The sequence below is a fragment of the Python bivittatus genome, unplaced genomic scaffold (genome assembly GCF_059951505.1).
Source record: "Python bivittatus isolate LINGU-HERP-01145 unplaced genomic scaffold, Pbiv_v1 ctg000020_np1212, whole genome shotgun sequence".
Lineage (NCBI taxonomy): Eukaryota > Metazoa > Chordata > Lepidosauria > Squamata > Pythonidae > Python > Python bivittatus.
The window spans coordinates 28,948,865-28,974,840 of NW_028277030.1; the positions used below are offsets into that span (position 1 = coordinate 28,948,865).

At 40.4% G+C, this 25,976-nt stretch overlaps 1 long non-coding RNA gene across 2 annotated transcripts in view; it reads left to right on the top strand.

Annotated features, from left to right (window-relative positions):
* The window catches only part of LOC112540688 (uncharacterized), an 89,945-nt gene extending 64,982 nt beyond the window's left edge, over positions 1–24,963 (top strand). For both annotated transcript variants that reach the window (XR_003084767.2, XR_015797835.1), the window contains exon 4: positions 24,000–24,963. This is a non-coding gene — a long non-coding RNA (uncharacterized LOC112540688). The remainder of the gene's footprint in view (positions 1–23,999) is intronic.
* Positions 24,964–25,976: the final 1,013 nt, after the last annotated feature.

Here is a 25,976-nt window from a genome sequence, read left to right on the forward strand (position 1 = left end):
TCATTACTAGAGCTTGCAGATCATTTGCATTTACAGCCATCAGAGAAGTTTCATCAGCGTAGCACAGGATATTGATCTTTCTTCCTCCAATCTTAAAATTGCACTTCCAATTCAGCTTCCTCAATATATATTCTGCATAAATAAATAAATAGATGGAGAGTACAATATATAGCTTTGTCTCACTACTTTGCTGACTTGGGACCAGTCTGTTTTCCCATGTTCTGTCCAAATTGTAGCTTCCTGTCCTATGTATAGGTTTCATATGACAACAATGAGATATTCTGGGATTCTCATTTTCTTAAGCACATTCCACAGCTTGATATGGTTGACACAATAGAATGCCTTTCTCTAATCAATGATGCACATTTTGATTTCTTTTTGATATTCTTTGGCTTTCTCAGTTATCCAGCATACATCAGCAATAATGTCTCTTGTTCCTCTGCTGTTTCTAAAGCCAGTTTGAACATCTGGCAACTCTCTTTCCATGTAAGGCTATAAACTGCATTTGATGATCCCAAGCATTATTTTGCTAGTATGTGAAATTAAGGATATTACACAAAAGTTTGAACAGTCTGTTAAGCGTTTCTTTAGTATTGGTATATAGACTGATCTATTCCAATCTGTTAGCCCTGTGTTGTTTGCTGGCATAGTTTGGTTAAATCTTTACAGATTCTTCTTCTGTTGTTTGCTGTATTTCTAAAGAGATTCCATCAATTTCTGTAGCCTTAAAACTGAAGTGCTGATCTAACTTCATTTTCTAGTACTAGAGGTTATTGGAAGCAGGGAATTTCTAAGGTATTTTGGATGTCGACATCTCTACTGTACCGAATTTCAGTATACTCTTTCCATCTTTTTTTTTTATCTTCTTTGAATACATTTTTACTTGTCTTTTGGTGTCCTTTAGTATACCAGTTCAAGGTTGGAAACTCCTGAGTTTAGAGAACTCAGAAAGACTTTCTGTTGTTTTCCATTTCTGTTCCACCTTCGATTCTTTACAGATGTTGTTGTAATACTGTTTCGTGTCTCTTCTAATAGTTCTCTGAAATTCTTTAAGTTCCTTCCTGAGGTCTTTGTCTTTGCTTTGTTTTCTCTTATCTTCTTGGCAATTTCCATGGTTTTTTCTGACATCCAGTTTGCTTTCTTCTGTTTCTTGGTCTTTGGTAGTCTCTTTTCACACTCACTCTTATTATCTGTGATTTCATTCATTGGTTTATGAGAAACCGATCTCATTCTTCTGCTTCATTTCTGCTTCCTAGGTCATATAGTCCAACTATGTTTTCTTCCTTAGTATTTCCAACATTGGCACTCCAGTCTCCAACCACAAGCAGCAATCTTGCCTCCATTTTCGTCAATTTCAGGTAGAACTTCGCCATAAAACTAGTCAACTTCCTCTTCTTCTGTGTCAGTGGCTGGAGCATAAACTTAGATTATCATCACATTAAAGGGTTGTCAATGAAATCTTATTGATATTATTCAGCCATTGATTGCATACTAACAAATTACTATCCTTGTTATATCATTCCTGACTATGAAAGCAGTGTTGTTCCTTCTATGTTTTTCATGTCCTAAGGAGTAAACAGTATGTTTTTCTGACTGAAGTCATCCAATTCCAGTCCATCTCAATTTGCTAATGCTAAGATGTCAGTATGTAGTTGGTTCATTTCATCCTTCAGTGTGTTGAGGTATCCCATGTTTGTGCTTCTTATGTTCCATGCTCCCACTGCAATCCTGTCCTTGCAGGTTTTAATTTTCTTTTCCTGTATGGTAACATCACCAGCTAGAAATCCCAAAGTCTTTAGTCACATCATGTATGCCATTAGTACCCCAGAATCTGCTGCTCAAGACAAAAGCCTCACTCTACCCAAGGGTTGAGTACAGAAACCTGCTGCAGCTGTTCCAACAGGATAATTTTCTTCATGAGTTCTTAGTGGGAAGGGTGCTAATTAGGAAAAGAAATGAACCAAACAGATATTCCACTGATTCCTTTGCAGTCTGTGGCAAATATACAACCTTCTGGAGAGAGAGAGAAAGGTCTGGCATTGGGCAACCCATCTGAGCTAGTTGATTATAATCAGGTTTTCAAAAATACAGAAGATAGTCCTGAATCTAAATTCCTTTCCATTCTTCCTACTGAACAATCCTGTGATACTGCTGAATGTTATTTCAGTTCCACATAATTTTGATTTTACTGCAAGTACAGTATCTTCAAAGATGGTTTACATGGATGGTCATACATATGCTCCATCCGGTTTCAGTGGATCCAGATGTATCCATTCTTTTAAATAGTTATTCCAGTCTCTCTTCTTCTGCACATGTCTGATTTCATTATTCATAAGAATAACCATTCCATCAGAAGATGAAATATCCCATCTATTCCATTCAGAAGAAATACCTATTCCATCATTTATTTAATCCTACTTTCCCCTACAGCAACAGTGGCCAGGTAGCCTGTGACAATTTTAAAAGTGCAAAATCTTTAAAATTAGTGACAGTGTAAAACCATGTAAACCAGTACAGAGTCATGTATCATAAATAAAAGCAGATGAAAAGTGAGGGATCAAACTACTAACACTCAACATTGCAGGCCCCATGCTCCCTGAAGTAAAAGTATCTTAGGCAGAAAAAGCAGGTCTAAAGTAGTGAATGTTACATATTAAGAGTGGCCAGAAGGATGTTTCCCTCCCTCCTGTTTCATGCCCTTGACAGACATGTTTCAAGCCTCACTGAAAGGCAAAGAAGAGCCTTCTGAACAGAAGCAGGCAAACTCGTGGGAGAAGGATGGTCATTCCATTATTCTGGGTTCAAGTCATGATATTAATCACAAGCATGTGAAATTGTGAACTGGGCTTGCTTAACACCATCACATTCAAAAGGCCTTTTAAAAAGAAAAGGGAAAAAGCAATTAATATCCCTTATTGTCAATTTCCTGAAAAGTTTCCAGAAAGCAAAATATTTCATAGGTGACCAGTTTACTCAATATAAGTTCCTATCAAATGGCGTTTTCTTCACAGGTATATCTGCCACTTAAAAAAAAAAAGCACTGATTCTCATCATAGTTCTTCCTCCTGGGCCTTGGATGTTTGAACGTTTTATTAAAAGATTTCAGTTCTAGAGTTTAATTTAATAGAAGTTTCAGAGGATCCTTCCTCATGTTCAGTCCTGTACAAATAATAAGAGTAATGCAAATTTATTTTCTCAGCTCCTCTTCCAAAGACTCCAGCGTGCTTTGATTTCTCTCAAGGAAAGAGCAATCTTTTTTTTTTTTTTTAACTCATTCCATCAGGCTCCTTTCCAAGAGACAGCAGTTTTGTGACTGTGTGGTCACCCTGGCTAGGCACCAGCTATAGAAGGACAATCTGGTAACAAGCCAAATATTGTTTCTACACACTTTTTGCTGCTTGGAAGTATTATGTGACCTGCCCTGTGCGTGCAGTAGGGACTTAGTAATAAACATTTCATTTCTTCTGAAGTTTGGTGAGAGCTGTTTCTGCAAAAGAAGAGCAATAAAACTTTCATCCAGTTCTGTAATATTTTATTCAAATGGAATCAAGGATCCAAAGAACAAGTTGTTTTAAGCACCCAGAAGCTTTGATGTGTATGGCAAATTGTTTTGAAACTGCCTTAATTTTCAAAAGGTGGTTGCAATATAGTGTGTGTTGTGTGTGTGTGTGTTTCTAGTTTAAAAAAATTGGTCAAAAACCTGATATACCTCTCTGGTCTCGTCTGAAATAGCTTTGTGGATTTTAGTGATATATTAAATTAGATCAGTGCAATTTGTTGAACAATGCAAAATCAAAAGGGTCTGCGTTCTCTTGCCACCCGTCATGTTGAACTCAATGGCTTTCTGGGAAAATGATCTGAAGACAACTTCATCTGGGACAATTAAACTTAAATAGCTTTAAATGCCATCTCTAAACTGGCCCCATTGTGCTTAAAATGTATATGTTAATTATATGATTTCTTAGACTCTGAAGATTGCCTGTAGCTTTAACGCCCTAATGTTCATTAATAACAAAGCCTTGGTTTTCTGTCTGTGCTTCAGACATACAAATTCTTATTACTGGGAGTGTTTTTAAAAAGCTACTTTATTCTGTCTCCTTAGTGGCACATTCACAAAAAGCATAGGAGGAATATCAACGGAAAATGATATTTCCAGTAATGAAGGAATAAACCTGGATATCCACAAGTCTGTTTCCTTGGCAACTAAATGGCATAATCAGAATCTCTCAATTGTATCACCATTAAAGAGGCTTTTAAAGGGGTGGGGGGTGTCTGTGTGTGTTTCTATGAACTGATAAAAGGAAGGAAGAAAAAAAATAATTGGAGAAAAATTGTCCACCAGGAGTTTTCCTAGAATACTTCAGAAGCCTGGAGGTGGTAAACGGGAGTAGGATGCAGCACACGATGGCTGCCACTATCAACCTCTTGCCTGCAATCAGCTTTGTGAGCACCAAGAAGATGGCAGGGAGGAGAAGGAGAAGAAGAAAGAGAAGGAGAAGAAAAGTTGAAAGCAACACAGCGTTGCAGCCTCCTTCTCAGTGCCAGACATCAGCAGCTCAGAAACAGAACATACCGTATAATTTGTCAAGAAGATTGTAGAATCTTTTTGGAGGAGAGGAAAAAGAGGATTGCAAATATTATTATCTCTGTTTTGCATTAGTAGGCCGACCCCTAATATTCTAAAAATGCAGAGCTAAGCAATTTAAGAGCTAGGGGACTCTGTGATCTGTTTCTTCAACCTGGTGCTGTCTAGATGTGCTGATTTGTGATTCCCAGTACTGGGACAACACCAGACTGAGAAAGTCTGCTCTTGCATGCACGTAGCTGAGACGTTCCTAGTGCTACACTTATTCCAATCTTGAATTTACTTCCGTGGCTTTAGGTAAACTGTCACTTAGTCCCTGTAACCTACATCTGTAACCGGGGAGAAAAATAATGCTAGCCTTCAGGAATACAGTCCTTATGTAACATTCCTGGAAATGTGTCTGAATTTGCTGAGTACTATTATAAGTAATTTGCAGGCAAAAAAAAAAAAAAAGTTTAATCAGTAATGGTGTATTTAGCTTATTTCCGCTTCATTTTAATTCTTAATCAAAAGCCTTATTTTTAAAATTAAAAGATTGATTAAAAAGGGAATACTGGAAATCTGGCTAGCTATCTAAAATACAAGTCTTTGCATGTTCTTTTAGTTTGGTCACTTTTTTATACTCTGTCTCCAAGAACTGTTTTTCTTACTCCAGGCCACATTTTAATGAACATCAAAGTAGTTATTTGAAGACTGACCACATCAGTACAGTCTTTATTTCAACACAGATAGAACTGGCAACTATAATAGATCAAGTGAAAGACATTCTTATTTTGGTAGCTTGCCAATATATTAAAAGTATCTTATTCCCTGGGTTAGGATAGAAAAGATTATGGTTAATCAACTGAAGGCAGTGTGTTGCGTGAGCACCAGGAGTAGGATATACAAGGCCTATACTACTCACATGTACAAATATAAGGACATGAGGTGCAGAGACAGTTGCATTATATTATATCCAACTATTTGTCCCTCCACTTCAGCCCTGTTTAATCTGATTGACAGTGGTTTAGGGCACATTAGGTTTTTCCTATCATTTATAATCTGATACTTCTGGGAACAGAATCCAGAAACTCTTGCACTGAAAAAAAAAGGTGTATCAGGAAGATACATTTCTGTGAGTGGTGGAGAGTAGGTATTACAGGTGTCCTGCTTAGGTTGAGGAGATGTGGATTTAACTCACTGTTCAGTCATGAAACTTTCTGAATAGCCATCTGCAGTTAATACCTCTGGAAATAAGCATTCCATTACAGAATTATTTTATAGTGAGCATACCTTCCCAACATGGACCTGGGAAATCCTCAAAATACTTAGGGTTCCCTTGGAAGAGAGATTACATACTGTACATAAAAGCAATATAAATCTATACTGCATGTACGCTAAGAGATGGTTATTTGGGTTTGAAATTAAAGAAGTTTATTATATGCTGTGGATATATGGAAGGATATATTAATACTAAATTTGAAAGGGATGGTGCCAGCTTAATTGGAATAAACCTAGACTCTGCTCTTGCATATGTTCTGAATATCTTGGAACATGCAAGAAGGCCTTCCCCTAATGTTCTTCAGATGGACGTTCAATACCAGTATGCAGACATTAATGCTCTCTCCCTCTCTCTCTCTCTCTCACACACACTCACACACACACACACACACACACACTTGTGATATCTGCAGCTTCTACTATTAGGGTAAGATGGCAGAATTTCAAAAGAGCATAAGAGAAAGACACTCAATGTGAGTTTCTATATCACTACTAATTGTTGGTGCCAACTATGGTTGGGCTAAATGAGGTGAGGAGGTAAGGAAGATTCCCCCCCCCCAAAAAAATACTGCCTCCCATGTCAGCAAGATGAAGGGATGAAAACTAATAGTTGAGTCCCTGTCTTATCATGCTGCATTGTCATGAAGCTATCATAACTTGGAGTGTTATCCCTGTTGCCTTGGAAATGGGGATATGCTCAATCTTTCCACACTGCATCAAACCTGTCAACAGTTCTGGAAAATAATAGGTAGCAAACATGTATGTTTGGTGGAAGCCATTTTACAGTTGTCAAGTGCAGCTTGTCACTGCCATAATTCTGCAAGAATGAGAATGAAAGCCAGGAAGATGCCTTGTTCTCTGTATCTGGTCACCTTCTCCTTTGGAATATAAGATGTTATGCTTACAGTATATTCAAAGATACCCTTCTTTCCTGACACCATACAGATATCGATAGCCAGCTGACATATGTATCTGGCCATCAGTCTTCTTTCAGTGGTGCTGGGAAAAGCAGGACTAAATATTTCTCCAACATTTGTGGTTAAAGTACTCTTCTCTCCCGTGCAATGTGTAGATGTAGCTGAAGTTCTAATGAAGTTCTAATTTGTTTCTTCCTCTTCCACTGGAGTGGGTGGCTATATTAAATCTAATAATTTTTTTTAATTATTAATTTCTGGTAAGAAAAGGGGTCTTGGTGACCTCTAATGGAAACCTCTTCAGGGTTATGTGCAGGATGGACTGAGAAAGTTACCCAAGTAAGCATATGTGTTAATCCTCAGTTTTTAGAATTTAGTACAGGCAGATGTTATGTGTGTGCCCCTTTTGCTACTAAGCACAGAAACTTAATGCTACTTTATCTCTAACAGTAACCTGGCAACATGTAAGCCACTTATCAAAATTATCCCTGAAAGTAGGAGCTGAGAATGAAGCCCGCTCAGCACAGAATCTATATGGCTGTTGCTTTAGCCAGTTGTAATCTTATATGCCATTTTACAAGTGCTTGGAAGCAAAATGAACTGGGGAAGATTTTGTCAGCAAGAAAGATTTGACTTTCTCCCTCCCCTCCCTCCCCCCATTTTATCTAGTTTGATGTTATGGTTTTGATTTGTGGGTTTGATTTTATGAGGACCAAATAGGTGGCATTTGTAAATCTGCCAGCTCTTATTTTTCACTTCATTGGGCTGCATTGATTTATCACAGGGACAGCCTCTTTGACGAGGAATCAGGTTAACCTCTATAGGCCTTGAATTTGCCCAATTTAAAAAAAAAACTATTTTGAAAGCTGGGTCCATTATTTCTTACCTCCATAGACCTTATATTACATTTATCTTGGATAGATTGATGTATCAAGCAGCCTATGGAATTTGGCATGTACTGTTCTTAAACTGCCAAACCTAAAAATACAAACAATACTAAAATCCTACTTTTCTGTTATTTCATGAATACCCATTAAAGCTGTCTGTAAAATTCGCTTACAATCTGCAAGGATGACATATTGTGAAAGAGATTAGCAGTACATGTTAGAGGAGAGAGGGGCCCTCAGCAATGGTCGAGGTGAGACTAGCTTGGCAGAAAGCCAGTCCTCTCAAGGCAATGAGCTCTAAGGCCTCATTAATTTTGCAAACTGGCGCACCAGTTGAGTATGAGGTGTTATCTTGTATTCTTCTGCAGTCTATTGGAAATGCCAATAAAAGATAAAAGACGACAGTGAATCAGACAGAATTAATTTTCAGGGCCTGGATAGGAAACCACCAGAAATACCATATAGGACACTTCAAACTGAATGAAGGCAGAAAGGCAGTTGATGAACTTAAATAGGCAGGTGGATGGGTGGGTGGGTGGGTGGATGGAGGAACAGTGAAAGCTCTGACCCGCTCTTTGATCTTCTCCAATTGCTATTGCTTACCATCGCCACCAGCACTTTTCCTGCCACATTTAGTCTATCCTAGGGTTTTTTCTTGATCATGTGATGTTTGTGTCACATATGCAGTGCACAATATACTTTCTATACCATTTTCTTTTCATAATTCCTCCCTCAGAATTCTACTTTTTCTCAAACTACTTTTATGACGGAGATTCCCCCTCCCAAGAAGTGCTTGCACTTTCCCTGCGCTGCATAACAATTTAAATGTAAGCCCTGACGTACGTGGTGTTTGTACTATTCGGAGATCCTCTCTATGTCCTTTTGATCTCATGCCCTTCTCCTTGTTGGATAGTTAAGTCAATCTATTCTCCACGTTGTTGGAGCACAGGAGGAACTGAACTGAAGCCAGTTTTTAACAGGAAACATGGGGGACTTTGTGGTGTTTGGGGACAGGCATGTTCCCATTGGTGGGAACTGCTGCCTCCCCTCCCCTCCCCTCCCCTCCTTTCTACAGAAGGTGGAGTCAGGAGCTCATAAACGTAGCCGAAGGGGCCTCTAAACTGAGCAAAGGAGAAGCAGCTAGGCAACTTTCTCGTGATGATAGTTCAAAGGAGCACATCATACCATGCACGAGGCTGTTACTCTTTGGGTGTGGATGGGTGGCAGAGTAGTGGCTGTATATTGCTGTTCTGTGATTCCCTGTTGATCAGATGGATCAGCTGATGAAGTGGCCGTGACATTTTATGATTGGCTACCATGAGCACAAACATGAATCAGCTTTAAACTCTTCTTTAGTAGTGGGTGGGGAATTGAAATGTTTGTGTTTTGGAAGCGTCCTCAGTTTCTGTATTGTGCCATTTATAACGTTCATCGGCGGAAGATGCTTCAAAAGTATTTAACTTATTTTGCAAATAACAACAGTAATAATAATTTTCTCCTTGGACTTTTATTTTGGGAATGCTGTTTAACACTAATGCGCCATCCACTTGTCCTGATATTTTTGCATAGTATTTATATAAGAGGCTTCATCACGCAACTTAAGACCATACACAGTTCCTGAAGCACTGATTGAAGGTCACGGGTGCATATGCTAAATATGCATGCTGTTTGTTTCTCCAGAATAATTTTTTTTTAAGTCAACATTGGGTCCAAACCTAGTGATGTAATATATGTTTTATTATTAAAAAGAACTTCAATTTTTTTTAAAAAAACTTTCAATTGCTTTCACAACATGTTTTCTTACTTGGCAAAAATCCTAGCATTTTCAGGCTCTTTCCTACTTAAAATTATTGCCTCCACCTACCAGACAAGTAGCAAATAAGTACAATGCAAGTGGATTTTCTTTCTCCCAAAGCATCTGTGACCTAAGTACTTAACAAACAAAATAGTTTTACTCAAGAAGGATAAGGAGAAATCATACATGTAAACTTGCTTCAATGTAGCAAGTTCAAGTGGGGGGGGGAATAATACATTTTCTGGAATGACAATAACAACAACAAATGTTTTGCAATTTGTATCAGCAGATGTAGTGACAAAAGAAACCATGACAAAGAACTTGGAAGCCACAATCCACACATTTCACAGGTGCAGCCAAGTGAAACAGCTTATGGTGGCGACATAAAAGGAAAAAGTCTGCCGTGGTCAGAAATTCCAGGGGCTGAGAGATGCTCACACCATCTCTTTCTCCCCTCCCCTTTGTCTCTAGTAGATTGAACTGCTGGTAATGCAAAGAAGCCCATATATTAGAAGGGAGCATCAGGTTCTCACATGATGTCCGTCTCAATTTCTTTTCTAGGTTCTTGAGCAAGACAAATGCTGAGAGGGAGAGAAGAGCATTTGAACTGGGATACAATCAAGCCATGTAGAGAGACATATTGCCTCATAACATGGACATTTAGTCCCATCATTTCAGTGTAGATACCTCTATGCCTGTTGAGTCTTAAGCACTGCCTCTGGATTTGAGGCTGCCACTGTGTTGATGAAGAACCAGGCCAGACTGATAAAGAGCTAAAGTGCCTTCACCCCAAATTAAGGGAACAATTTACACCAATTAAGAATATGACCTCCACTGAAATCTCAATATTGACGAGAAGTGTGAATGCATGTGACTGCCCAGTATGTAATGCCTTATGTATTGATTCAGAGGAGATCCCTATTAAATCTGAACAAATCCTGCCATTGCTAAGTGGCGAGAAGTTTCCTCCCTCAGATTTTAAACACTGTCTTGCAGAACTATTTCCTTGTCCTGCTGGATGAGAAGTCTTACTCAAGATTCTTGAATTTAGTCTGGCACTTCATCCATGCAAGACATTTGCTGACAGCCTAAGAAATGATTACCACTTGAATAGTGTGAAAGCTCCTCTTCATAGGAACCACTGAGTACTTTCTTCTTCATACAGCCAGGCAAACACACATAACATAAAGTAGGGATGTGAATGGAGGGTGCAATTCTTGTATTTCATTTTTGTAAGAAGTGGAGGTAAAGACATTTGTTACTTCAGGACGCACACTAGCCAACCAGTATTGCCCAGTAATTGAGCACAGAGAACTGTATCAAATCTGTGCCTGCTTGCTTGTTCACTATCTTCACGTTAGCCAAACCCCACCCCTGACCTCAGCTTTCACTGTATCTGTACCCAAAAATAATCCTTCCCCCTCCTTACAAACAAAAAAGATAGTGCTATTCATCCCTTTCTTTGAGTGGACCATGTGTTTCTGTGCATATATTTGTGAAACTAATTGCTTGATTTGTAGTAAGATCCCAGAAGCAGTTTAAAAGGAAGCTGTCAGAGGAGGAGGATTGCTAAAAGATATAAAGAAATTCATGAAAAACTCTTAAAGCCATTCCACTGGCTATGGCTGGAAATCTCTGTTCCCATCCATATTTGGTGGGTTGGTGGACCAGTGATTTTGCATTTGAGCTTCTTTTCCTAAACATGTCCACATATTTTATGAGGAGATCCTAGGTGTTAAGAGGCGGATGAGCCAAGAATCCTCTCCAGTGGGAGCACATACTGCCCCCCCCCCAGCAGAAGATAGCAAACCTTTACCATTTCTGGAGCAACATTCACTGACTTTAAATGGCATCTCCCTGCCCACATATGTAGTGTCCCTAGTAGAGGAATAGGTCAACACTGCTTCCAATTTCAGTTTCAAATTATGATATTGCAAGGTCAGCACAAGGATCATCTTATCCCTTTCTCAGAAGCGTGGATTTCTCTGGAAGTGTTTCATTCGTAGTTGGAATCATTGTCACCAGCATCATCCCACAAGCTCTTTATTAGTAGCAGAACTTGAGAAGGAACAAACCTTACAATCAGAATAACGGCAAATCCGTATGTTTAAAAAAAGCCTTTCAAAGTCTGGAATCAATGTGATAGATTTTCCCTCCTTTGCATGTAACCATGCCCCAGCAATGTCTTTTCTGTTCTCTGTTCTCATGACATAATCTTCATCTGATCCCCTGCCAATACAAGAGGCAGCCTTAAGCCATCCTGAGCTGTGGCAGTTTAAGGAACGTTTTCCCTGTTAGCCCAACATAACTTTTACCATGGATAAACAGTGGCATGTTTCACCAACTGCTGTGTTGCTAATGTAGGGGTTGGGATCAGCCCAGGTCCTGTTAGCCATTCTGGTCCCTGGGCACTGTTTTCTGGGACTGTTCAGGTTGGGGTAGCAAGAGAGTTCAATTCTTTCAAATTGTGCTCTCCCTCTGTACCCACCAGAGTTCTCCTTCTCTCCCCCTTATGCCCAAAAGAGTTGAGATGGGACAATCTTGAGTTCCTTTCTCATACATTCCTGTTTTCCCAGGCTAAGCCCATGTTTTAAAAGACAGTCACTGCATATTTTCTTCAAGGTCATCCCTGTGCTCCTCTACAGCAGCATACATAATATTCCTTCCTATTTTCCCCACAATAACAACCTGTGAGGTGGGCTGGGCTGAGGCCTAGTGACTGGCCCAAAAGTCACCCAGCTGGCTTCCATGCCTAAGGAAGAAATAGAACTCATGTTCTCCTGGTTTCTAGTCCAGCACCTCAACCTCTCAAATTGTATGCCAGCATAATTTTATGCAGAAGAACGGGTGAATATTGCATTTTAACACGGCTGAGGAAAAGCCCACAAAATACAGTTTCATCTGACACAGTCATGAATGTATGAAATCCATCTTACTGAGAAAAAAATATAATTGTGACTGTGACACAAGGAAGAAATCACCATAATGGTGAGGCAGATATTTGCCTGAATGTATGAGGGCTTGAAATAAGCAGAGGATAGCTCTGTCTCTATTCTCCCCAGCTTCCATGTGTTCATCTGGAAGCCTGAAAGACAATGATATTTGCATCTGCTTGGACACCAGTATAGTTCTCTGCACAAACAGAATTCTGCTTTATTAGGTTGCTAAATCATATGAAGAGCAGGACTTATTTTTAAGTAAGCATAAATTCATCTCCTCAGCCCTGCCAATTGAATGAGTAGAGTGTAGAGAGAGTGGTGGGAGTGGGGTTGTATGTACTGATCTATTCTCTATCCATTTTAAAACATCATGCCTTCAGGCAAATGCTCAGAGAGAGAGAGCCTAATTGAAGAATCCAGAACATCTTCCACTCAGCAATTGCCATGGATAGATAGACTTACACAGATGGTGTCAGTATCTATGTTAGTGTAGTAACAACTAATTTCACTGAAATCCCTGTTCACTGTCCTGCAATAGTTGTTTATATATAATGTTTTAATTGTCTCAGCTTCAAGCAATGCCATAATTATGATTTCTTTTCCTAGGGAAAAATGGCAGCTAATTGGCAGAGGCTGAGTCAAAACACAGAGGTCTCTTGGGGAGGAAAAAAAAACTATTTGTCAATGTATGCTGCACTTGGCCTTTTATTTAGTCATCTTTCAGTCAGAAGAACATTGAGGTTGTTAAGTGGTGTCCAGGGATTTTCAGACAGAGGGGCTCTTTCTGACTTGGTAGCCTCTCATCTCGAAGTGACATTATGTGCTACTCGTTGCTGTCAATGGTATTAGCTCTATGTACATTTCCAATATAGCTGCGGCATCTTCCATCTTCAGGTGTTAACCTTTAAGTTCTCAGTCTCTGCACATCCCACATGGCCAGGCCAGAATTAGTAGAAGCATTCAGTGTTGCTTGGAAGATGATGGTTACAGGTGATCCTTAAGTTATGACTGCAGTTGGGACCAGGATTGCTGTCGCTAAGCGATGCAGTTGTAAAGCACGACATCACGTGACTGCATTGCTTAGTGATGGCAATCCAGGCAGTCCCAGTTGTCATAACCCAAGACATGTGGGTTTTTAAGTGGGAAGTGGAATGAGTCCAGGTAAGGAGCATGGGGGTGCCACAGGGGGGTGGGGGAGGCCTGGCACAGGCTGCACACGAATTGGGGGGGATGCTCGGTGCAGTGTGAGCTCAGGCTGGGGAATGAGGGTGCGGGGTGCATGCATGCATGTGTGTGATTGCAGGGAGGCCATGGAAAGAGAGCACGGGGGCACCTACGTGCCTGTGACTGCAGGGAGGCCAAGGAAAGAGGGAGCAGGGTGTGTGCAATCACAGGTAAACCATGGAAAAAGGGCATGGGGTACACGTGTGTGTGTGTGCGATTGCAGGGAGGCTGTGGAAAGAGGGTGAGAGTGCATGCATGGATGTGTGCAATCACAAGGAGGCCATGGAAAAAGGGTGACGGGAGGTGTGCATGCATGCGATCGCAGGGTGGCAGTGGAAAGAGGACACGGGGTACATGCAAGTGAAGGGGGGAAGGAGGGTATGGTGTGTTCAAGCAAAGAAAGACAAGGGGGAGACTTACCCCAGCAACTTGTGACCTTCCTTGCCTTCCCATCGACTTTGCTTGGGGGAAGCTGGCAGGGAAGGTTGCAAATGGCAATCATGTGATTGAGGGGCTCTTGGCAACTGGTTGTAAGTGCGAATGAGTTGCCAAGCACCCAGATCACAATCATGTGACCATGGGGGTGCTGGGATGGTCGCAACTTCGAGGACCAGTTGTAAGTGTCCTTTTTAGCACTGTCATAACTTCAAACAGTCGCTGAACGAATGGTCATAATTTGAGTACTACATGTATTGGCAAATGTAAGTGCTGGTATTCAATGCCCAAAGAAAGGACATGGGGTTCTTGCACTTTCTTGCATATGGGGAGTGTTGTTGGCAATTAATAAGGCACATATTTTCTTTTATCTGGTGGAAATTGTCACATAGAGCAGGATCTTTCTCTGACCTGCTAATCTCATCTGCAAAACTTATCAGAAAAGAGACAATATAATATTTTCTTCTTCCTCTAGTATATCCAGGTACTTTTTTCTTTCTCCCCCATCCAGAAACATGCCAGGTATTTGTCATTCATCTGACAAGCAGCAACCATCATGGTCTAAGATACAATTTTCAGTTAAAAAAACAAACCATGACTGATACATTCAGAGCTAATGTACATGTTTAGATCATTTGACATGGAACATCCCACCTGAAACTGTGTTAATTCAGAGTGCAGATGTGGGCAACATATAGGTATGCATCTCACATCTTATGAATTCACTGAGTGTAGGATGTAAACATGTCATGGTGAAGCCTAGATTGTAATTCTTCTCTCTGACACTCCTAACTAACCATCCAACTAACCATAGGCTTTCGATACCATCAACCATGGAATCCTTTTAGGTCAGCTTGGGGAGTTGGGGGTGGGTGGCACAGTTTTGTGCTGGTTCACCTCCTTCCTCCAAGGCCAGTCCCAATCGGTGTTGATAGGGAGTGAGAGGTCGAGCCCACGGCCCCTCCTTCGTGGGGTGCCACAGGGTTCGGTACTCTCCCTGCTCCTTTTTAACATCTATATGAAACCACTGGGTGAGATCATCCGCCACCATGGGATGAGGTATCATCAATATGCAGATGATACCCAGTTATATATCTCCATCCCAGGTGATTTGAGTGATGCTGTGGCTACCCTTTCATGGTGCCTGGAGGCTGTGGGGGTCTGGATGTGGAACAACAGGCTTCAGCTGAACCCTGGTAAGACAGAATGGCTGTGGGTTGGGGGCTCGTCTATATCCAGAAGTTTACCATCTTTGGTTCTGGATGGGGTCGCACTACCCCAGACAGACCCGGTGCGTAACCTGGGGGTCCTCCTGGACTCAGGACTCCTGCTCAAAGAGCAGGTGGCAGTCGTGGCCAGGAGGGCCTTTGCTCAACTACGTGTTGTGCACCAGTTATGCCCTTTTCTGGATCGGGAGTCCCTTCAGTCAGTCACTCAGGCCCTAATCATCTCCCGTATAGACTATTGCAATACACTTTACATGGGGCTACCCTTGAAGAGTATCCGGAAGCTTCAGTTGGTTCAAAATGCAGCTGTATGGGCAATTTTAGGTGCCCCAAGGATGGCACATGTTACACCGTTGCTACGTGAGCTGCATTGGGTCCCAGTCTGCTTCCGGGTCCAATTCAAGGTGTTGATTATCACCTTTAAAGCCCTACATGGCATGGGACCGGGTTACCTGAGGGACCATCTCACCCCCATTATATCTACCTGTCCCACCCAGTCAGGGATGGTATGCTGCAATTCCTGTTGATGAAAGAATGTCGACTGGCGGGGTCCAGAAAGAGAGCCTTCTCTGCCATGGCCCCCGCCCTATGGAATACTCTCCCCCCAGAGGTGAGGCAGGCCCCAACTCTCTTGTCCTTCCGGAAAGCAGTCAAGACCTGGCTCTGCCAACTGGCATGGGGCGCAAAAAAGGGGCAACCAACCTTGGGGGTGTAGCACCTTGAAGGTGCTTCCATATGTTAACATCTTACTGACCATCAACATCTTGGAAGATATTACTTGTGTACGTGTTTGGCTTTGTTCTATTTTTACTGTATTTTATATTGTTTTGTTGTATTTTAATATTTATTGCTGTTTTATTGTGAACTGCCCAGGGTCACTTTTTGTGAGATGGGCGGTATCTAAATTTGAAAGATAGGTAGGTAGGTAGGTAGGTAGGTAGGTAGGTAGGTAGGTAGATAGATAGATAGATAGATAGATAGATAGATAGATAGATAGATAGATAGATAGCTTTTTTGAGTTGTTTTTATATTAAGAAGAAAACACAGAGCCTCCTATATGCATTCTGAAGTGTGAAAGTCCCAAAAGAGCTGTGCTACATGGTATTACCGAATATTTAAACCAGCTCTTAATTCAGTTCCATTCCTTATTTTTCCCACATAATAATATCCAAAACTAAGCTTCTTAATTTGTTTCATTCTATATTTGTATCAATTTGCTACTGGAAAAATGCTAGCAGAAAGTGCTATGCAGGATGTGGCTGCATGCATCAACATAACAACTTTTCTTCTATCAAGAAAATAGATGAGTAAACTGTGACTGTGCCCCAACATTTTCTCATTTTGAAAACTGCCAGTCACCAGTAAGGCTACTGTGACTTTTTTCCATTGCGATATCTATCTGATATTGCTATCTGACAGGGCTTTCCCCTTGCCTCCAACCAAACCATCAATTAATTTTATTATTTTATTATTCATTTATGGATATAGTTATTAGATTTATATCCTGCCTTTCCTCCAGGAGCTCAAGGGAATGTATGTAGCACTTCCTCCTCCATTTTTCACCTCAAGAACCTTGCGAGATAAGTTGGACTAAGAGAGAAAGTCTCCTAAAAAGCTTCCATGACTGAGGCTGGATCGTTCTCCCTGGTCCTAGACTAACTCCCTAATCATTGTGCCTTCTCCCTCATTCAAACATTATCACCACTACCATAATCAAAAGTAGCCATAATATAGCTGCAGCAAAGTTATTCACGTGTTTGTTTTGACCATTTATACCATGTACAACGGGAGGGTACCGGACTGGGAAAGGCTGCACTGGAAAGTTCCATCACAACATCTCATCCAGCTTCCTAAATGAAATGTTAGTGCTACTATAAGATTATGGAAGTTCTGCAAAAACATGTAATTTGGACACAAGGTGTGGCTTCCAGAGCAAGGAAACACAGGATTCAAAATTAATCGAACAGCATGTCAATACCATAGAATGGCAGGCAGTGATTTCTCATTGTTTTCATTTTACCATCTGCTGACGGAAAGAGCTATATCATTTTCTTATTTCTTTCAGCTGGCCATGTTGGCTGTACTTGACCCTTTACCATCTCCCTTCCCAGGCTGTAGAGTTGGCTAATCTGCAAAATGGGGAGGCCTTTCCAAAGGCAGTTAAAGTGAAATTTAACCTTTACATTTCCATTCCTTGAATTAACAGAATGGGAACTCAGGAAGGTGTCAAAGAACAAGTGATTATCTGATGTCAAATGACAAGTGTTTATCTGATCTCACCCCCACTTCACCCAGTGATGGAGCCACATACCCACTCTGGATTGAAGGCAAGGCACATAATTACAGTTCAGCCCTTTGTTGCAGCTGCAAAATCATGTGCAATGACAGTGAAGCTAGAGGTGACAAACAGCAAACCACGCTTTCCTGTTTCTCAATACCTGGCTATGGTACTGGTGCCAGACTAGCTAGATAATGCTTTTAAAAGGGAATTGTATACATTTGTTTTGTTAAAATGGACCGCTTGCTGCTGATCACATTCTGCTAGGAAGGGTACAGCTGTATGTACAGCTTCTTAGCTCAAGTGCAAGACAAAGACTCTGGGCCGACCATTTCATATTACTTTGCTTTCTCTGTCCCACTGCAGAGGGACAGAGAAAGGTGATCTCTGTGATCAATCAGGTGATACACAATGTAACTCTGTAAAATACTCTGCAATAATCGAGAGTATACAATAATGGAGATCAGGTTTTAGGCACCTTTGTGACTTTTGTCTTTTATCTGATCCTACTCCCAAATATACGTACAATGCGGGATGTCAGAGCTACATTTACTCATGATAGGCTAGCAAAAACAACAACAACTCTGTGCTGCTTTTTATTCCAGAGTGTGCAATACAAGCAGAGCCTTCTTCCTGACATCAGCACCCCTCTGCATCTTGATAAGCAGAAAGCCAGAACCCCATGTGACTAAAAAATGGCTTCTTTTCCGACTCTTGCTGTGATGGATGGTGACAATGGTGTCACTTTGGACAGGCTTCCCAAGTAGAGCCTAAATAAGTCAAGACAATGTAGAGGTGAAAGGCCATCTCATCCAAAGTTCACACAATGGCAGCTCTTTCCCCTCTCTAATTAATTTATGCAAGGCACAGCTGGCAGGTCTTTGTATGTTCACGCAAGTGTTGCAGCTGTTTCATTTTAAAGTCATGTGCACCATCCTGGAGGGTTGTCGTGAACCAGAGCCAGAAATGAAGCTATAACGGAGGATATTCTTGTGAGGAGTTCGGCTTTCCCTTCCCCTTCCTACTACAAAAGACAGAGCTGGTAATGGGGCCAACTTGATTCTGCATTACTTACAAAGCATCATATAATATTTTGTCCAAGTGGTACGAGGTGAAAGAATGTTAGTAGACATGCCTTATTCATAACTTCTAAAGGAATTCTGCCATTTTGATTAATTACTTTGTGAATATGTTTTTATGCAACTACTGACCTTATTGTGTCTGAGAACTGGCAGCCCTGTACTACCCATGTTGAATTAGAACCGAGACTTTCTTACCCTTCCTACTTACTTTTTACTTACTTACTTACTCTTACCCTGAACCCACTTCCCTATAGGACTTCCACATGGCTATGTTGTGGTAGATATGTGGGCAAAGGTTTAATCCCCCCCCCCATGAAATAATCTCCTGGCCAAGAGGAAAGCTAATGCTGGAATGTGCTTCACATGATGTGCACTCCCTACACTAGACCACAGCCATATAAAATTACACCATGAGGAAAATTTTTCCCAAACAGCTGTAGGTGAACAAAGATATTAACGAACATACCACAGCTTGCACCCAAGAGAAGTTGCCCCCCTTAGGTCTGTCGGTTACCACTTGCCTCATGCCCTCCACAGCCAACTATGGTGTTCCATCCTCAAGGGGAAGAAGCGATAGTGGCAACTTCCTTAAAGCTGAGAGACAGCCTCTGTGGGCTGTTACTTCTTACCCTGCAAATGCTTGTAATAAACACGTTGCCAATTTAGGGATGGTGCCAGCATATCTTTTTTCTCCCCTTCCAAAGATTGTGGGAGCTAAACTATTACCCCTACAATTTCCAGCAGAAACGACGCTGGCTTATTCTGCCTGATTAGGAGGCTGTAGTTCAGCTTCCATGATCCCCAGTATATTGCAAGTGCTTAGCATTCACTTTACAAGCAACCATTCCAGCAGAGAAAGTTCTAGCTAGTATCCGTTCCATTATAAAGGGAAACATCTGAAACAACTGTGTCATCTTCATTTCCAAGGTTAATGTCTCTTCCCCTAAGGGCAGGGAGTGGAAAAGCAGGGAGCAGAGAGATGAGGATAGCTTGATAGATGCACATTCACCAAATGGGCCTTGTTTGCCATTGTTAGGCTTGCAAGAATTTCTAGTGCAAATCTGATCCAATTTCCTTGCTGCAGGTAAATATTTTCACATATTTGCCTCCCACCCTTTGTTTTTCTGTTGGGAGGCTGACCCTCGCTACGTACCTGGCCTTGTAAGCCTGAGTATTAAAAACGACAAGAGGTGAAATCAACCAGCCAGAATTACCTTCTGTTGGGAATAGCTTGTTTTCTCAACAGTTCAGGATGTTAGTATCCACACTGCATTGTAGAGCTTCTGTACTTTGCAGGCCATGTATATGAGCTTCCAACATCCCTGACTCTCCTCTTTACACAGCACCTTTTGTCATCCAGAGAGGTCTGACTAAAGTCATTTTATGCCTTAAATCAATATTTGGTCCCTGGGGTTTAGCTGAGTTTCCTGAAAGCTGTCAAGGAATGTCTGAAATGCACTTTAAACTTATGTGCTCCATTTAAGATATATTTTATAACATGCTTTGAGCAGACAAGTGAATTTAAATCTCTTCACGGTGTTGTTTTATTCATTAGAGAATGAGAGAGAGAGAGAGCAGGACAATATAAGAAAAGCAGGGGAAGGCAATTATGAATCCATTCCTCTCATACTTTGTATATTGTCTGACATGCAGCAAACTGGAAAAGTAGCTCATGTTTAATTCTATACCTAAGAGAGGTATGTTAAGTGGTGGTTCACCTGCGTGTCACAGTTCTGCTCATAAATGGGGCTAGTTTAGAAAAAAGAGTTACCATGGCGTAAGTGGTGTCTATTGAACTCATTGTAGATTGTAGACATGAAATCACTGGTAAGGCATTAGCCTTGAATTATGAATACATTCAGTCCTATATTTGATTTGAAGGCTCTTGTGCAACAGCTTTGCTCCACATAAACGAGGAGGAGTGAAAGCAGAAGGACCAACAGCACAAGAAACAAGTCCGTCTGTTGAAAATTGGTGCTGCGCTGCCTTTTCTGAGCTTCAGTTGAGACACCAAAAATGGGCATTTAAGAAGAGCCAAAAACCCTCAAAAATTACCCCGTCCTGCCTGAGGACTTAGTACCACTTCAGATCCAATTGGCTTGAGAGCCTACTTCTTTTTTAGAACTCTGCATCATTTATCTCAAATTGGATAAAATGGAGTTGGAGTTTTGTTCTCTTTTAAGTCTTGTAGACGCTCTGTTTTTCTGATTGGTGGGAACTCTGATCTCACCCCACCTCCTAGCTCCTGGGTTCAGTTCAGTTTTCTTTCCTAGTCCTAGAGCACCCAGCTCCCATTGCCTGCTGTTTGAAATATTTTCCTTTTCTCCACCACTCCAGCCACTGGGAAAAGCATCCTTTTGCAAAAGAACTATGTTGTTCCTTTGCGCTGGATTTTATAGACAATAGTCATAATGGCTTCATATTAATGGCTCTGATGTTTTAGCAGATGGCCAGACAAATGCATACCCCGTGCACTAAAAATGTAGATGGACAAAAGGAAGAGAAAACTCTTCTTTAATTCCCTTTCTATGTGGAATGGAGTTAGGGGGATTTTTGTTACTCCAGAATTGCTGGGGGCGCAGCATTCAATGGCTTCTTTGCACTCTCCTGTTGGTTAGCTGGAGAGAGCACTCATTGGCTCATGGTGTTCTCGGCATATTCTCGTTGTTTCAAGGCCAGCAAAAATTAAGCTGATTGCAGGGCAGGTTCAAATTGCTTTGGAGATGTGGAGATAGTTGTGGTTGGGAATGCCCTTAAATTTGTTTTGTTTTGTTTTTTCCCCTTGCCTTTTTTCAGCCACATGTTGTTGCTACAGTCATCCCATTTTTAAGGTTTCTTTCTTCTTCATGACATTTGCTAGCCAGTTGGGAATCACAGGCTGAACACTGACAACATCCCACTGTATTATCACAATCAGAATTGAGCTATGTGATAATGTCACTGAAGGCAAATGAGGCCCCTTTATTGCCTTTAGTTTGAATGAAGGAAAGATTGTATATATCCCCTTTGATCAACAAGTCCTCCCTTATTGTGCTGTACTGAAAGTTTCATTGTTTCCCAGTGATCAGAGCAAAGTATCTCCCTCAGTCCAATTAGATCCACATGTCAGATGTCACATGCAGAATGAGGATGGACTATACATTCACATGCAACACTGAATATTCATTCCATTGGAAAACAATGCAATCTGTAGTGTGAATGGACAGGTTTCATATCCAAACATATATTAAGGTACAGATATCATCCATAAATCCTTTCAGTGGAAAATGAATTTGAAATATGATTCTCCATCCACATTTTATTCTAACTATACAAGAAAGACACAATAGAGAGTTTTGATCTGTTTTTTTCTTTTACCTAATATCTATCCCTTTTAAAACTCTTTCACACTTTTTTTTTACAAAAAGAGGTGTGAAATACTAAAGGGAGCATGTGAAAGAGAATGAAAATGATTGCAAAGTATCTCTTCTATGCTTCAGTTTGGCTCAGTGCTGATGAAAATCAGAGAACTGCAATAGTATCTACCTATTTCTTTATTGGCTAAACTAGCTAAAGGAGAAAGGCAGGAGCAAACTTTGGAGAAAAACAGTAAAATGGTTTATTAATACCCTTCAACCCCTATTTATGTTTCTTGCTACTGTTTATGATGGTCTCTTCCCTGAAATTTTAGTGCTAACAGCCTCAGTGCTTAAAATGGTTTATCTCGTATTAAGAAAATTATACCTGTGTGGGCTGTGTTTATTTATTATATCTTTATTTTGTTTATATCTTATTTCTATGTTATATTATTTTATTTAGGGCTGGTCAGTACAGTAATTGAAATAAAGTCATTTCACCAAATATCTTTTTCTTGTACACATCTTTGAGGATTTACAATTAGTGGGACCAACTGAAGTTAGGATCTCTCTTGTCTCATAGCAATTTCTTTCAGAAATATATATATATATATGTGTGTGTGTGTGTGTGTGTGTGTACACACACACTCATACACACAAATTTCACACATACACACAAATTTCACACACAGAACAGCAGCATGGTTACCCAAAAGGAAGAGAACTCCAAATTTAAGGCTATCCCCTCAAAAAGAAAGGGAAGACAATATGTACATATGCATACACACACACATATTCCTGTACAATATCAAACATCTCCATCCTGCCAACCTAGAGTTGCAGACCCAGTAATCCTCCTACCTCGATAAATACGTGTGACATATTTATATGTGGATGTGCCTATGTATTTATATGTGTGTATATCTGCCAGACACTCAAGACAAAATAAGGTATTCATTTACAAAATGAAATATTCCCATCTGCATATACCAATAATTCTTGAAAAAAATACACGTTCTCCTCGGTCCTTCTGACAGAAACACCAAAAGAAGGAAGGAAGGAAGGAAGGAAGGAAGGAAGGAAGGAAGGAAGGAAGGAAGGAAGGAAGGAAGGGGGGAAGGAAGGAAGGAAGGGGGGAAGGAAGGGGGGAAGGAAGGGGGGAAGCCAGGCTGGAGATGGGATAAGAGCGGAGAAGGAAAGAAAAGCAAGGGAAGCCCAGTTTAGGCATTACAAAAAGGGTTCAATTATTCAGGCAAACAGCCCCTTCCAAGCAGCAATTAATCTTCAGGCTAATCTTCAAAGACAACAGCACAAAAGGGCCAGCACCACCACCTCAATTCACAGGCAATTATTTGGGTATAAACCTTCGTCTTCCTAATGGTAAATATAGTAGTACAACTTGGTGTAAATTTAGACTTGGAATTTAATCAACTTCCTGCCTGAAATGATAATGTGTGTTATGTCACTTACTTCTAAATGTGGGAAGCTCGGCCTGCAGCGAAGCTCTCGTCTGCTCTTTCTGCTCCTTGGGGTTCTTACTCAAAGTCCTGATCGGGAAGCCCTTCCGCTCTCACTCCTGTAGGAGACCATTGCTATAAAAATGCCTTGCTGTAAAATGAAATTGTCCTAGATTATCTGTTGAAATATAAATCCTCTTACATCAAAAAAGGAGTTTAATTATTTATTTTTTATTTATTTAGCAAATTTATACAGCCGCCCATCTCATGAAATGTGATTCAAGGTGGCCGTACAAACATAATGACAATTAAAAACCATAAAACACTCAAACATAAATGAAAAGATTTAAAAAAAAACCCAAGATTGCAGGAGAACAACAGTCACTTGACATCATAAAAGTTGGCCTTCTGCTGATCATATATCTGTAGTTACTTTGAGGTTTTAGCAAGCAGCCACATGATTATTCCGAAAATTCATTGCTTTGTACATGGTGGTGGCAGTGTGGGGTAATGGAATCCTGAATATATCTCAGATTAGCTCTAAAGATTTCACTGATAATTTTGCCTCACTCTCTGTTACAGCTCAAAAGATGTTCCTTCTATCAGAAGATTGCTGGGAGATACATTTCTTCAGAGTCAACCTAGATTGTAAGGGAAGCCAACAGGATTTGCTTGTTTTTTCCATCTTGGGGGATCATCTTACCCTTTCCAGAATTTGAAACTCTGTTGAACACACACCTGCAGTCCACAAAAGCATATACCTCCACAAACACATATGTGTAATCACCCATTCAGCCTATGTTCTATTTTACATTCCCTACTTCCCAATGTCTTTGTGTCTGTTATTATTTTTAAAGAAAAAAAAAGTTTCTGTATCTCTTATTTGGGCCATTCATGAGATAAAATTGCATCTTTGCCTCCTGCAGTGACAGATTCAAAAGCTGGTTTCCATTAATAAATCTGAAAAACTGGCCTTTCGCCTAATAGCAGCAGACTCTGAGCATCCAGAATGTTGACAAACACTGAGGTCAGTGCAGACCAACTTCCAGTTATGTGACCTTTTAGGAGCTAACTAAGTGGCCATTAGGCCCAACACCTTCACTACTATACCACTTCAAATGCTCTGTTTGATATTATGATGCCATGCTTTACTATAGATGTATTTAATATAGCTGTATTCCTTTCATTGGGAGCTTGCAAGCAGGATAAGATCCCAACCCCATTTTTGTAGCTCCTGGAGTCTCTGAGATTGCAAGAATTGATCCCTAAAATAAATGCATTAAATCCACCCCAAATCCAAGAAGAAAATTTTATCACTATAATATACTAGGTACATGCTGAGGTGTCCACAAGATCAAATGATTTTGTCAAAATGTTGCAAGCTCTGCCCCTTTCATATATGCATACATCATCACATATTTATCAAAGGGGTGGAGCTTATGGCACATTGTTGTTTTCATCATTGGCCAGCTCCTACACCAGTGTTGTCCAAACTTGGCCACTTTAAGATGAGTGGACTTCAACTCCCAGAATTCCCCAGCCAGCCATGAATTCTGGGAGTTGAAGTCCACTCATCTTAAAGTGGCCAAGTTCGGACAACACTGCCCTACACCTTCCAGCAGACATCTCCATTTTGTACTGTATTGTTATAGTGATATGCTAAAGCAGCTACTTGCATTTGTTTTATATTTTATTTTTGGAAAATAAATTGAAACGTGGTTTTAAAATGGGGGAGTCTTTTCATAATGAAAATGATTATTTTCGTTGTCACTGGGTTTTTAATTGTTTTGTGAAACACCTGGGAAATATAACCTGATGTAGTCAGTTCCTCTGTTTTATATGGTCACTTATTCATCTTAGGTATTGGAGGAAAATAGTGTATGCAGACTCTAAGATTTTAGCCTGATTGGCAATCCATCTATACATGGGCACTTGATACTGTATTGGTGAGATCAAAGGTATCTAATATGATCCCATCTTCCTCACTCTTTTGTAAACTGTGGGTAAAAACTGGCATGCTTTAATCCCACCATCTGGTTGGATTCATTCTTGATTTAATTGTCTTGCTATATTGTTCTGCGTATATTGTAAGGGCAGAAGCACAGGTATGGTTTTGCACTAAAGATACAGAGTAGTCCATCCTTCAGTTACTAAAGAATAAATTTATTAATTAACCCATTCATTGCTGCACTTGAAAAACCTGCTACAGAAAACAGTGAGCCCAGGTTTAGTATTAGATTGCAATACTACGCACACTTACTTCCAAGTACGAGTGCGTAGGATTGAGCTGGTATGGCTACCCAGTGTAAGGCATATATATTAAGCTAGTAATTTTTGCTAATAAATGTAGATGACAAACTAAGATAGTAGTATAGAACAATTAAACCATTACCATGTTCTATGTACTTTAGGCCTATAATTAACCAATGAAGATACTAATCTGTAGATGACAAGTAATATAAACTTAATTAAAAATATAGTTATAATAGGTTAAACTCCAAAGTGAAGAGCCTCAGCAGGCTTCCTCAGAAGTAAGATCTGTGTTGCTTATTGCAGCTT